At 41.1% G+C, this 14,000-nt stretch overlaps 1 long non-coding RNA gene across 3 annotated transcripts in view; it reads left to right on the top strand.

Moving 5' to 3' along the window:
- LOC123380902 overlaps positions 1-14,000 on the top strand; it is a 134,450-nt gene that overhangs the window by 114,371 nt on the left and 6,079 nt on the right. Inside the window, exon 4 of one of the 3 annotated variants that reach the window (XR_006587288.1) lies at positions 11,689-12,926. The exons of the other annotated variants lie outside the window; for them this stretch is intronic. This is a non-coding gene — a long non-coding RNA (uncharacterized LOC123380902). Of the gene's footprint in view, positions 1-11,688; positions 12,927-14,000 lie in introns of those variants that run through there. 3 annotated transcript variants of the gene reach the window in all.

The raw sequence follows: 14,000 nt of genomic DNA on the forward strand, positions 1-14,000 counted from the left end.
CCCGGTTTGAACATACAAAGTCACTCATCATCTTTTTATGGCTCCTTAGTGACCTCAGAGCCCAAACCAGACCTCATAAGCTAGCATTTAAGGCCTTTTACAATCAGTTTTCAATGTAGTTGTCAGCCTCATCCAACCCTCCACACTTCCTGTCTTACTTCCTGTCATCCACGCCCTAAATTCTACTGAATAGTCAGAAAGGGTCACTGCTTATTACTCTCTTAAGGGATAATCATATGAATAATATTGATCTTTCAGAATTTCTTTAGTGATGATTACTTAGTTTAACGCTGTAAGGGCCTAAAACTTATTAGAACACTTATTAATGATCTATCAGTAAATACTAGCTATATTTTCTATTATCATTCATATTTATGTTTCTGCTCATGCAGTTCCTATAAGGTGGAATTTCTTTCTCTATTCTCTCTTCTTATTGAAATTTTACATATTCTTCAAAGGTCAGCTCAAAAGCTGCAAATCTGTGAAGTCTTCTGTGATAATCACAATCAGGATTAATTATTCCCTTTTGTGCATTGTCAAAAAACTTTAGTTATACTACAGTTCTGACTCACATTTGAGTTATTTATTTCTGTCTCCACAATTAGATTGTAAGGTTAATGAGGGCAGGGACCAAGGACCATTTGTTACTCATCTATCTTCATGATCCCCAGAGTGCCTGTGACTGATTATTCAGCCAAGAAATCCTTATTAAAGTGAACTTGGAAATTGAAGATGAAAATTCTTAGGGCACTAAGGGGATAAATTATAATACTGAAACAATGGACATTTATAGAAAATTTTGGAGCTGTGGCTCCCATCTAGAGCTGCCTCAGTCTGCATGATGACTTATCCAAGGGCAGCAATATGATTCAATCATCTCAGAATAGCTACACAGTGATAGAGGTTTGCTGCAAGAAAGGGATTTATTGAGTAATTACATCTATGTATTTATATTTTTATACATATGAACATATTTTTTTAGCTGAGCATTGACATGGAAATACAGTGCCACTGTTAGGTAATAGGGAAATATTACAATGAGATGCATTTACAAGCAAGGATTACTAGAGGACAGACAGGTACAAATCTATTATAATAGAAGGCAAAGGGTGAGGGTTTTAATAATGATAATTACAGTCATAATTATTGATGCTTATTGAATTATTACTCTGTACAAGTAATTGTTCCTAGGACTTTACATGAATTAATCCATAAACCTTCACCTCACCACTCTGAATTGGTAGCTAGTGTTGTTACCCCTATTTACAGATGAAAATGTCGAAGATGAATAGTGTGGAAGGTGAGAAAAAACTCCCCACTCAAGTGTGGGTTGCTTTGCATAGTGACTTCCTTCCGAAGAGTACAGTATGGAAAGCAGCGTAAAAAGAGTGCTTTTATAGTTGGAGGAACCAATCAAACACTATTTCAACCAAGTGATCAAGGTTAACATCCAGAGTGGTGTCATGCTGTGATAGTATGTATCCTTAAGATGATATGATGAAAATGATGCTGTATGGTCTTCCTCATGGAAGATTCTGTGACCTTCCTCCTAATTCCTATAACCCAAGTCTGATTATGAGAAAAACATCAGAGAAATTCCAACAGAGGACCATCTTAAAATATACCTGACTAAAACTCCTCAAAAATGTCAAGGTCATAAAAGGAAAGTCACTAGGGAAAGTGTCACAGTCAAGAAGAACTTAAGGAAAGTTGACAACTAAATGCGGTGTGGTGTCCTTGATGGAAAGGACATTAAGAACATTAGAACGTTAGGACATAGGAGATCTAAGTGATGAACCTTATAACAATGTATCAATATTGGTTCATTAATTTAGTCCATAACTATACTTTTGGGGAGTTTGTGTCCCACAATTAAGATAGGTTGGAGTCCTAACACCAGATGTCTGTGAATGTAACCTTATTTGGAAAGAGAGTCTTTGCATGTGTACTCAAGTTAGAAGAAGTCATACTGAATTCAGGTGGGCCCTGTATCCAATGTCTGATGTCCTGATAAGAAGGCCATGAAAGACGCAGACACACACACGGGGAAGGTGCCAGATGAATATGGGGGCAGAAATTGGAATAATGCAGCTATAAGCCACAGAAGGCCATGGATTGCCAGCCACCAACAGAAGTTGAGAAGAGGCAGGATAATTTCTTCTCTAGAGCCTTCAGAAGGAGCATGACCCTGGTGATGCCCTAAGTTCACTTCAACTCTCCAACACAGTGAGAAAATAAATTTCTGTTGTTTCAAGCCACCTGATCCATGGTGACTTGTTACAGCAGTCCCCAGGACACTAATACAGTACCATATCAGATGTTAATACTTGAAACCATGCGGTGGGAGGAGGGTAACTCTCTATAATATCTGTGCAATTTTATTGTACATTTAAAACTGTTCTAAAACATGAAGTCTAGTAATTAAATTACAAGTAAACAAAGGAAAAACCAATAATGAGATACCACACCAACAAGAATGGCTATAATAAAACAATAACAATAACAAGTGTTGGCAAGGTTGTGGAGAATTTGTAAATCTTATATACTGATGAGAATTGATGTGATTGTTTTGGAAAACACTTTGGCAGTTCCTCAAGATGCTAGACATAAGGTTACCATATACCAGTATTTTCTCTCCTAGGTAGGTATGCCCCCAAATTGAAAACATACTTCCGCACAAAAACTTGCACGTAAATATTCACAGAAGCATTATTCATAACAGCTCAAAAGTGGAAACAACCCAAATGCCCAAACTGATGAATGGATAAACAAAATGTAGTCTGCTCATACAACGGAATATTATTTGGCAATGAAAAGGCATGATGTACTGATGATATAACAACATAAATGGACCCTGAAAATAAATGCATGAAGCCATTCTCAGAGGAATATATAGTGTATGACTTCATTTATATGAATTGTCCAGAGACAGTATATTGGTGGTTGCCAGGAGATGGGAAGAGGGGTGGGAGGAAATAGGAAGTGAATGCTAATGGGTACAGGATTTTTTTTGGGGGGGGGGAAGTAACAAAAATGTTCTAATATTGATTGTGTTGGTGGCTGTCTAGCTCTGTCGAGATACTAAAAAATGTTGAATTGTACACTTTAAATGCATAAATTATATGCTGTGTGAATTGTGTCTTAATATAGTTGTTATTAAAAAGTGCATCCACATGGGGCACCTAGCTGGTTCAATTGGTAGAATATGCAACTCTTAATCTCAGGGTTGTGATTTCAAGCCCCACATTGGGCATGGAGCTTACTTTTTGAAAAATGTGCATCATAGAAAGAACTTTGAACTTGTCCAAGGTCACATGGTTACTGGATGGCAGAGACAGGATTAGAACCAAAACAGTCTGACACCAAGGGTCTCCACTCTTAGCCACACCACATACAAGCTCTTTTTTAGAGGTTTCAACGAGATAGTGTAACAGCAGCAAGGGAGAGGTAAGACTAAAAGAAGAAGAAAAAAACCATCAAAACGGTGATTTTCCTAGTGTTCCCTGGCTTGGATTTGCTCCTGGAAATAGATAAGGGCAGACTCTGAGGGGGAAATGTCATTAAAATCCTGATTACATTCACAACCTCCTGCAGGGAAGGAGGCTTTTTTTTTTCCCTTTGCAATTCTGAGAAGGGTTATATTTAGGGTAGCAAAAGAAAACGTATTCCAAGCAATATGATAAACACATTCCTGGTACCCACTTAAGTTATTTAGATGCATGACAAAGCGTCATTTAAAACCAACTTAAAATTAACTCTAATGAGGCAATATTGCCTTCCATTTCACAGCCTGTCACACATTTGTTTTTCTTTCATGATATGTACTGCATGCCTGTCAAGCAAAATCAAGATTTTTTTCCCCAATCGCTGAAGAATTTATGCGTACATGAAGGTATTTTCAGGGTATGTTTTGTTGGACCATGATTTATTTCAGATAATAGGAGTTAGATCCCACTGATCAAGCTACAGTCTGAAAGTAGTTCCCCTTAGGCCTGAATACTAGATGAGGGGTCAAGGCTGTACACTCTTCTGATCCATAATGACAAACTAACTGTCCATCTACTGAGCCTGGGGCAAACCCCAAAGGCAACCAAATCCAGAGGAAGACAGAATCTTCAGGTCATATTTAGTGGAATGAGTGGTTGCAGAGGAAGAGTTCTGAGGTGTTCAGACAGGCGATACCCAGGCCAAGAAGGGCCTTATATCTCATGCTAAGGAGTTTGGACATTATCCAGCAGTCCATGGGGAGCCTCTAAAGGGTTTTCAGTGTAGGAAAGAGTTTGATATTTGAAAATTATTTCTGACTGTGTTATGGGATGCTGACATTAGGAGACAAGGGAAGAGATGAATAACCTAAGTGAATAATCATACATAGAAATGTACCTATTACCATCTTACTTGTTGAACAGATGTACACACTGAATTACAAAGACTTGAATTCCAATCTTGACTTTGACAAGCTATGTGAGTTTGAATAACATTTATTTTTAATCACCAAGGTTCAATTTCCATGCCTGTAAGATAAGGACAAAATGATACCCCATTCCCAGGGCTTGAATGAAAGTAATACAGGATAAGGTATATATAAAAGTATTTATTCCTTACTACTCTATATTTGAGTAAATGAGAGGATTAGGCAATGTTAGGTATTGCTCTTGGTTCCTAAAGAGTTAGGTACTTAATGATGGGGATTCCAAAAGTTTGTAGGTCCAGGAAATTGAATTCATCTTAGTAGTCTTCATGATGTCACTGAAGAATTTGTCAGGCACTAACAATGTTGTAAAACTGTAGTTCTTTATGTGGACATAATAATGAACTGGAAATTCTAGGAATACTCAAAAATCTCAGAAATTCCTAGAATACTAGGGAGTTATACTGAGAAGTGTGAATCCATTTGCTCATCAATCAAATATGCCTTGGCATCTTCTTTCGTCTTCAAGTTGACAAACTTTCATGAGCTCCTACTTGGTAGTGGACTCTAGTGACAGGTGGGGAGTAAACAGAGAATACTCAATGAAGCATAACTTGTAACTAGAGAAAAGAAGTGTGATGCTGCTCAGTGAGAGTAGTCTGAGCAAAGATTTGGGTGTAAGAAATTATGAGACATAATCAAGACTAGTGAATAGCAGTGCCTGGCTTGTAGAGCCACAGAAGCCTAGAAAAATAAACTATGACCCAAAAGACCAATTGGGACTTCATTTTATGTATAATGCAGGGCATTCAGAAGTATTAGAAAAATTGGGTTTCTAATGGAAGAACCATTTGAATGTAGGATTAGAAGGTACACTCAGTAAAGTCAGGGAGCTAGGCAGCTATTACACTATTTCAGGAGTGACACTACAGGAACCTGAACTATTGCAACAGGAATAAAAAGGGCAAGTACGTGTGAAAATGCATATAAAGAAAATACTGAATTTATTAGGAGAAGGAAAAGAGATGGCAGGATGACAGGAACTTTCCCCTGGTATTATTAGTGATAAAAATTGCTTGGCATATAAAGTCATGCAAATGTATGAAATTGTATACATTCTTTCATGTGTTCTAAGAGAAAAAGACATACGCATACACAAAACAAAATGGCATAGACACAATTTGTCTTTGGAGGTGAGGAAAGCTCACAGAGACCACTTGATTTGTCCAAGGTCATGCCCTATAATGGCAAAGTTGGGAACTGAATTTGCATCAGTGCCTCTTTATATCATGGCACAGGTCTCTATATACAAGTGTGCTTTCATCAGGTCTAGGTGTAAAATCACCCCAGACTCGGTGTCATTGTGCACCACTGAATTTGCCTTGGCTGCCAGGAAGTGCCCCCGAGCACACTTTCTGTCTTTGTCTTCTTTTGCTGAACACATCATAATGGTCCAGAAGGTCCCATTTGGAAGTTAAAAGGTCCCATTTGCAGAGCTCTTGAAGATACTGACCCACTATGCCATGGACACCCAGAAATCAGGAAACATAGAACACCTTTGCTATCCCTATGCACTGAAAACTAGAATGCACTTTAGGAAAACCAGTTGCTACATCCTCTTCCATAAGAATCCTTGTTTCTTTGGATTTGTGAGTATTTGACAAAATAAACTTCAAATATCTTTATCTGTTTTATGCAGTGATATATCTCAGGTGTTAGGATGGCAACTGGCGGGTAGCATACGCTCAGTAAATGTTTGCTTTCTTCTGGATAACAAAGATGAAAATGTTTGACTTAAAGTATACAGGGAGTGAGGGGCTTAAAGTGTGTTTGTTTTGTTTTGTTTCTCCCAAGAGGCCAGGAGAGACAACTTCATTACTAGATCTCTCTGAGTCTTTATAACCAGAGAAGCACTGCAGTGCTATCCCAAACATGGTCCTCGCACAATGGCCTTATCTGTTACTTTATTCTCAAGGTGTCCATAGGCGGAAGTGGTGAGTAAGTGGAGAGATTTGTGGGTTTCTTGAAAATGAAGGTAACTCCATTTGTCCTCCTTCCTCCTTCTATTATCATTATCAGCCTGAATGATTTTCGGGGAAGAGCAGCATGGTGGATGGAAAGAACATGAGTCTGAGTCCAGGCAAAAGAACTTTGGAATCCCAGCCAAGTACTGCCTAGCTGTGTGACCTGGGACAAATTATTATACATTTCTGAGTCTATTAACAACATCCTCCTCTGTGGAATTGGGGACAGATTATCTACTAAAATTGTGAAAAGTAAACACATGGCAAAAAGGTCTTTTTTTGAAAAGTTTATTTATTTATTTTGAGTGGGGGAAGGGGCAGAGAGAGAGAGAGAGAGAGAGAGAGAGAGAGAAAGAGAATCCCAAGCAGGCTCTGGGCTGCTCACGAACCATGAGATCATGACCTGAGCTGGAATCAGGAGTCAGATGCTTCACTGACTGAGCCACCCAGGTTCCCCAACAGCATAAAGGTCTTGACACAAAGCAGATATTTAGTGATATTTTATTGTTTTTATTTTCACATGTGTTAATTCTCTTTTTTAAAAGTTTTTTAACGTTTATTCATTTTGGAGAGAGAGAAACAGAGTATGAGCAGGGGAGGGGCAGAGAGAGAGGGAGACACAGAATCCGAAGCAGGCTCCAGGCTCTGAGGTATCAGCATAGAGCCCGACACAGGGCTTGAACTCACGAACCATGAGATCATGACCTGAGCTGAAATTTGACGCTTCACTGACAGAGCCACCCAGGTGCCCCTACATGTCTTAATTCTTTATCTCTGAAGATGAAAGTGAATGGTAATCTGGGAGAAAGATGTGCCACCATCTTATGGCTGTAGGTAACCAGGATAGCAAATGTCTGGGGGCAAAAAAAAAAAAACAAAAAACAACCTTCCCGTGTCTCTTTGGGTCTCTTTAATGAGTCTTGTGCGTGGGACCTTGAGGCTGGTTCGCTTTGTTCATTAAAGCCCAATGGTGTGTATAATCCAAGGCAGGGGTGAACAGTCAGGAATTCACCTTTAAAAATAAGATCTGCTATGATTCCCTCCAGGGACTATGGCCTGGGAAATAAGTTGCCTGTTCCTGGGGCTGCTTGCTGCGTGGAGAGTGACTGTCACTGACTTTCAGCTTGTCAGATGCATTTCTTAGCCATCAGTATTTACTCCTAAGGGAACCACTGCTGGGAGTATCAAAACGGAAAGAAGTTAAATAGACCGTGCTGGTCTTGTAGCACTGGGGCTGCCATCAGCCCAGTGGGAGGCCTCCACTTCCTGGCACTCACAGTCAGCACCCCATGCTTCTTGCTGCGTTTTCAACTCCCTCCATCTTAATGTACACTGCATTTGCCTAATGCTTAATCAACACCAACTTTGTGATGAGCACTGATGGACTCTGTCCTATTTGCCTTTACCAATATCCAGTGAAGAGGTTGGGTAATTTGAATTTAAAGATAAAACTGAGTTCCAGAGAAGTTAAATGGCTTGCCTGAAACCACCCAGATAGTGTTTGCCAAAGAGGATCCAGATCTACACTGATCTATGGTGCTTCAGGGGAAAAACTGTCTGCATGGGAGCCAGAATGGAGTTTGGTGGTTGAGACCTCTTAAGCTTGACATGTTCTCACGCTCATCCTGGTCTCGGTAAGCACTTTTCTCTTCCATGCTTCCACTGATCTCTGTAAAAACCCTCTCTGATCACATCTTTTCTGCCCACTTCTTGCTAATTGGGTATTTTATTTTGAGCAAATTTTGAAAGGTACAAATAAGACCCAGGGATGTGAAGTGGACAAGTGTAACTTAGTTCCCATTTGCCCGCATCTATGATCGTGATAGCCAGAACTGATGGAACACCTACTCCATACTAGGCTCTGTTCCAAAGTTCTTTGTACTAACTCACTGAATTCTTTCAATACCCTTAGGAGGTAGTTAATATTATCTTTGACTTGTAGATCAAAAAACAAAGAAACAGATTAGACAACCAGTTCGAGTAACAAAGGTAACAAAGAACAGAACCAGGATTGGAATCCAGGGAGTTTAATTCCAGGGGCAATGCCTAACTAAAATCCTGCCACACTGGGTTAATGAGGTTGAAACTGTCAGCACTCACCCACCTGAATGTTACACTTATCTGTTAGAAGACAATGACAGGAGGAACTCTGGTCAGCCTAGATCAGTTTAAGCTTGCCCACCGAGGGACCCCTGCACAGATGGACCGTGGGGGGTCTGACAGTTATCTCTACCTAGATATAGTTTTTGAGAACATAAGCTTCATTAGCACAACATAGGATACTTGTTTTCTAAGTACTCCTGTGAACCTTCTACCACCTCTAGGTGGGATGACAAAGCTCCTCTTTCTGAATTTTCACCTTAACCCTCAATAAAAGAAAACCCACTCATCCCCACTCAGAGAGTCACAGCTTTGGAAGTGATTCCCTGTGATCTCATTGGCTGCAAATGACAACTCCACTCAGTATAGCCTCCATCTGTAATTCACCAAGGAGCTAACTCACCTTAGCTCCATTACATAATGACTACACCAGATTGCCACTATTTCTGTACTTTGTTTACAGCAACATAGAGGGAGAAAGGAACATATACAGTAGCATTTGTTTGCATTTTTTACAAGTTTATTTATTTATTGAGAGAGAAAGAGAATGTGTGTGCCCAAGAGGGTGAGGGGCGGAGAGAGAAAGAGGGAGAGAGAGAATCTCAAACAGGCTCCATGCTGTCAGCACAGAGCCCACACAGGGGCTTCATCTCACAAATGGAGAGATCATGACTTGAGCTGAAATCAAGAATCTGATGCTTAACTGACTGGCCCACCCAGGTGCCCCAACACTTGTCTGCTTTTTAAAAAGAAGACAGACTGAGCAAAGATGTAGGTGAGGAGGAATGCACCTTAGAAGCCCACTTAGACCATGGAGTTCCCACCAAGGACAGTCTACTTAGGCAACATCACTGGAAATAAATTTTAAATAGATTAGCAAAGCGTATTAAAGGAGACACGGAAAGAGAGCCTGAAAGAGCTCCAGAAGTCATGCCTGATTGCTTCTGGAGGCTTCTGTTTTAAAGGCTTAGGATACATTGAATGCTGTTCTCCTATCTCTGGTATTGACTGCATGCCAAGGCAGGGTGATGCAATGAGCAAAGTCAGAGTGTGCATTAGAGATACCAAACAAAACTGTTCAGATGCCAGTGAATCTCTTTGAAGGGCAAGTCCCTTTTTTTGTTTTTTGTGTTTTGTGTTTTGCCATGTGGCCAGAGGTCACTTAATTATTACCCAAATGCTGAGCATGTGTGGGTAAGAGCAGCTTCAAGGGAAACCGGTGTTTTTCTTATTGAATCATGCATACTCATATCTGCGCGTGGTACATATTTAAAAGATAAAGACATTCACAAATGCTTGAGATGAGCTTTCATGTTTCCTAAAAGCAATGGGCACAAAAAGAGCCTGGAGGAGCTTGTTGGAATGCAGATTCTCAGTCCTCCTATCCAGAAATTATAATTCAAAGGGCCCAGGGAGGGCCTAGGGATCGCTATTTACTAAACCTGCTTAAGGCGATTTTGTGGCAAGGGGTCTTCAGCCCTCATTTTGAGAAGGCCATGGGGTGCCTGGGTGGCCCAGTCGGTTAAGCATCCGACTTTGGCTCAGGTCATGATCTCGCGGTCCGTGGGTTCGCTCCCCACGTCGGGCTCTGTTCGGACAGCTCACAGCCTGGGGCCTGTTTCAGATTCTGTGTCTCCCTCTTTCTCTCTCCTCCCCCACTTATGCTCTGTCTCTCTCTTCTCAAAAATAAAAAATAAACGTTAAAAAAAAAGAGAGAGAAGGCTGGGCAGCAATTCTTTATAAGAGATATGCATTAGAGCTGCCTGTGGACTCTTGGAAACTATGCCAACCTGTTGTGTGAGAGTCTCTGTATCCAGACTTCTGAGGAAGGAGGCCTCTTGTCACAGGTGGGGCTCCCCAGGAAGCTGACTCTCAGAGATGTCTTCTGAAAAGGGGAGAGATTGGGCAGAGAAAGATGAACTACCATCAGTCTCTACAGAGGCCTCAGCTAACCTAAGGAGTCATGAGGCTAAGATGCCTCCCAGAGGTATACTCATTTGAGGTTAGGGATCTGGGACTTCATACCCCCATGTTGGCTGGTCATTCAATGCTGGCTTGGCTGCCCCAGGGAGGGGATGAAACCTTAGTCTTTGGCCTTGGCAATCCCCACAGGGGTCCCACAGGGGAGGACCATCTGCCAGCAGCTTGAGAACAGATCTGGACAGTGCATCACAATATCCCCTATGTAGAGTATGGATTTGGTTTTGTTTGATTTTATTTTGGTCCTGTGGGTGATTCTATGCACTTCCAGACTGAGAACCAGCAGTAGAGACAAGTCATTGGTTATGAAGAGAAAGAAAGGATACTTGGATGTTTTTTCTGATAGGACCAGCCAAATCACCACCTCCCGGGGAATTCCCACTCATCCTACAACACTGACATCCAGGGTCATCAGCTCTCTGAGGATGTTTTTGACCCCTTCAGGCAGAAGTAATCTCTCTGTTCTTGGAGAGATCACTTATCTTGTATAAATTTCCATTATTACGTATCTTTACTCCCTACTAGGCATATTGGGAACATGGCAAATTCATGTCTATATCCCAGCATCTAATAGGGTCTACACTGCATGAATGAATGAATGAATGAATGAATGATCAATAAATAAAGGGTTAACAAATGAGGCAGAGAAGATGCTACTCTTTTTAAAATTTATTTTATATTAAAGAAATTTTAATGTTTATTTTTGACAGAGAGAGAGAGAGAGAGAGAGAGAGAGAGAGAGCAAGCAGGGGAGGGGCAGAGAGAGAGGGAGACACAGAATCTGAAGCAGGCTCCAGGCTCCAAGCTATCAGCACAGAGCCCAAAGTGGGGGTTGAACTCACAAACCATGAGATCATGACCTGAGCCAAAGTAGGACACTTAACTGAGTCACCCGGGTGCCCCAAGAAGATGCTCTTAAAAACCATCCCTTGGTATTCCAAAGACAGACTTTGGGTAAGAAAGATATTTATACTCCAGTTGTGGCAATTCTGATATCACAGTACCTTTTAGCCTACTTCAGAACCAGGTACCATTGGGGAAAAATTTTTTTTTCCAACCTCTAGAATAAATTTCACAGAAAAATATTTTAAAGGTGGCTCAAACTCTAGGGTGATTTTGTACACCATCCTCTGTCTAGGATTCATATCAGCCATGTCACCTTGCCTATTACAGGAGCACATGTGGAATGAAGGAGATGAAATGATGAAGCAGCAAGCTGGTAGCAGATTTCACAGAGCCCCTCTTCAGCGATTCTTTGAAGACTAAACATTTCCTCCACTTGCCCAGTAATAAAAATTCCCCACTAATGTCCCTGAGCCATTCAGTGTATCCCAGATGCATATTACCAAGCCCAGCCATACATGCACACAGAGTGAATTCCCAGCCCGGCAGCCCAGGGCTTGATTAGGCTGCAGCCCGGTCTTGAACTCCAATCGCTTGCATGAACACCCCTGAAGCGGAACAACCAGAGATCGGCCACAATAACAGGTCACCAAGGGCTCCGAGGAGAAGGGGAACACAATGAGTTTCACAAGTTCCTTATCCATCCTGAGAAATGCCTGGGGACTCCAGTTGTTTGAGAGCCTGGTACCATTACAGGCCCCTGACAGTTTATTTTGGACTTGTCCTGAGGGAGAGAGTATCAGAATTTCCTACTGATAGACTATATAGGTGACTGATGCCATTATTTGTTCAAGCAGAAAAGAAGAGCTTAGAAATATAATAGGAACTTTGGCTTCCCCTCAGTGCCTCTGAAGCCAGAAGTTTTCTAGCGCTTTCTATTATGCAAAAGCCACAGTGCTTGAAATTTTCAGGAGGTGGTGCGGGGGAGTAGGATCCCCCACCCCACCTGACTTCATCTAAAATAATTGCTTCACTACAAGATAGCATTTTAGTACAAATGGTTTTCTGAGAAGAAACCTTAACCCTTCCAGAAGTCTTATTTCACACCTTGTAAGTAATCTATAAGAAACCCTATTGTGTATGAGCGTAAATGACTGTGAAGCCAATAAAAGAGAATATTATCAAACATGAGTAAAATAGCTTAGATAAATGTGCTAAGGAGTACTTCAAGGAAAAGAGATACATCGGTGACAGGAGAAAGGGAGCTAATGTTTCCTAAATGCTAGATCCCATACACATCGCCTCACCTTTTCCTGTGATTGAACTCTTGTCCTCTGTGCTGTAGAGGTGGGGACTCTGAGGCTCACAGAATTAAGTCCGTTACCCAGCATCACAACATTAGGAAAGATTTCAGGTTCTTTATCCATCCTCTCCTATCTCATGCTGCCATGTAGGGAGTTGCAAGGAGCAGAAACTGGAGAATTAAGCGGAGGAAGAGAGGTGCCTGGGTGGCTCAGTCAGTTAAGCTCCCAACTTCAGGTCAGTTCATGATCTCGCGGTTCGTGGATTCCAGCCCCGCGTTGGGCTCTGTGCCGGCAGCTCAGAGCCTGGAGCCTGCTTTGGATTCTGTGTCTCCCCCTCTCTCTGCCCCTCCTATGCTCATGTTCTATCTCTCTGTGTCTCTCGATAGTAAATAAACGTTAAAAAATTTTATAAAAACTGCTTAAGGCTGAAAATCTTGGTTAATTCATTAATCAGCAAAGCAATAGGTGTATTGATCATGAAAGAAAGAGTTTAATTGATATGGAGAGAAAACAATATCAACAACCTCAAAAATTCTAAAAAAGCTCTTTGTAGTCACCAGTGACCCCCATGTCACCATTAAATAAACATTTTTCAATCCTCATCTTTCTTGATTTCTTACCAATATTCAATATAGTTGATCACTCCCTCCTTCTCAGAGCACTCTCTTCCCTTGCCTGCTGTGATAGATCACGCATACCTCTTACTTCTTTTCTACTCCTCTGCCTGCTACTTCCAGTCTCTTTTTCATTCATTTTCTTCTTCCTAAACCCTAAATGTTGACATTTTTCAAGGCTGGGTTCCAAGTGCTTCTCTTTCCCCATTCTGTACTATCTCCCTAGGCAATGTCATACTTACCAAATGTTTCCATCAACGATCACCGATATGCAAATGACTCCCAAGTTTATGTGACTAGTCCAGATCTCTAGGCTTACATATTCAGCTATTTTGTCTTTACATCTCTTAGAATGTATCAAAGGAATTCAAACTGGAAATGTGTAAAGCTGAACTCAGTCCTCTCCTCCATCAAGTCTCAACCTGTTCTTCTTCCAGTACTTATTTTTTTTATAAGTAGACCATCATCTGGGTAGTTCAGCAAGTAGAATTCAAGGGGTAATTCTGTCATTTCCCTCTCCACCAACCACCATACATCTCGTTCAATCCATCGCCACTCTTGTTCGTCTCACCTGTTGTAATATATCACCCTCTCTCCATCATCTCTGTTTGCAGCACCCTAATCTAGACAGCCATCATTTTTCATCCAGAAACCAAATTAAAAAAAAATTTCCTAAGTGGTCCCCAACATCAGCTCATTGAAGTTCCTTCTACCTTCATGACAC

Source organism: Felis catus, chromosome D2, assembly GCF_018350175.1.
Source record: "Felis catus isolate Fca126 chromosome D2, F.catus_Fca126_mat1.0, whole genome shotgun sequence".
In the NCBI taxonomy this organism is placed as follows: domain Eukaryota; kingdom Metazoa; phylum Chordata; class Mammalia; order Carnivora; family Felidae; genus Felis; species Felis catus.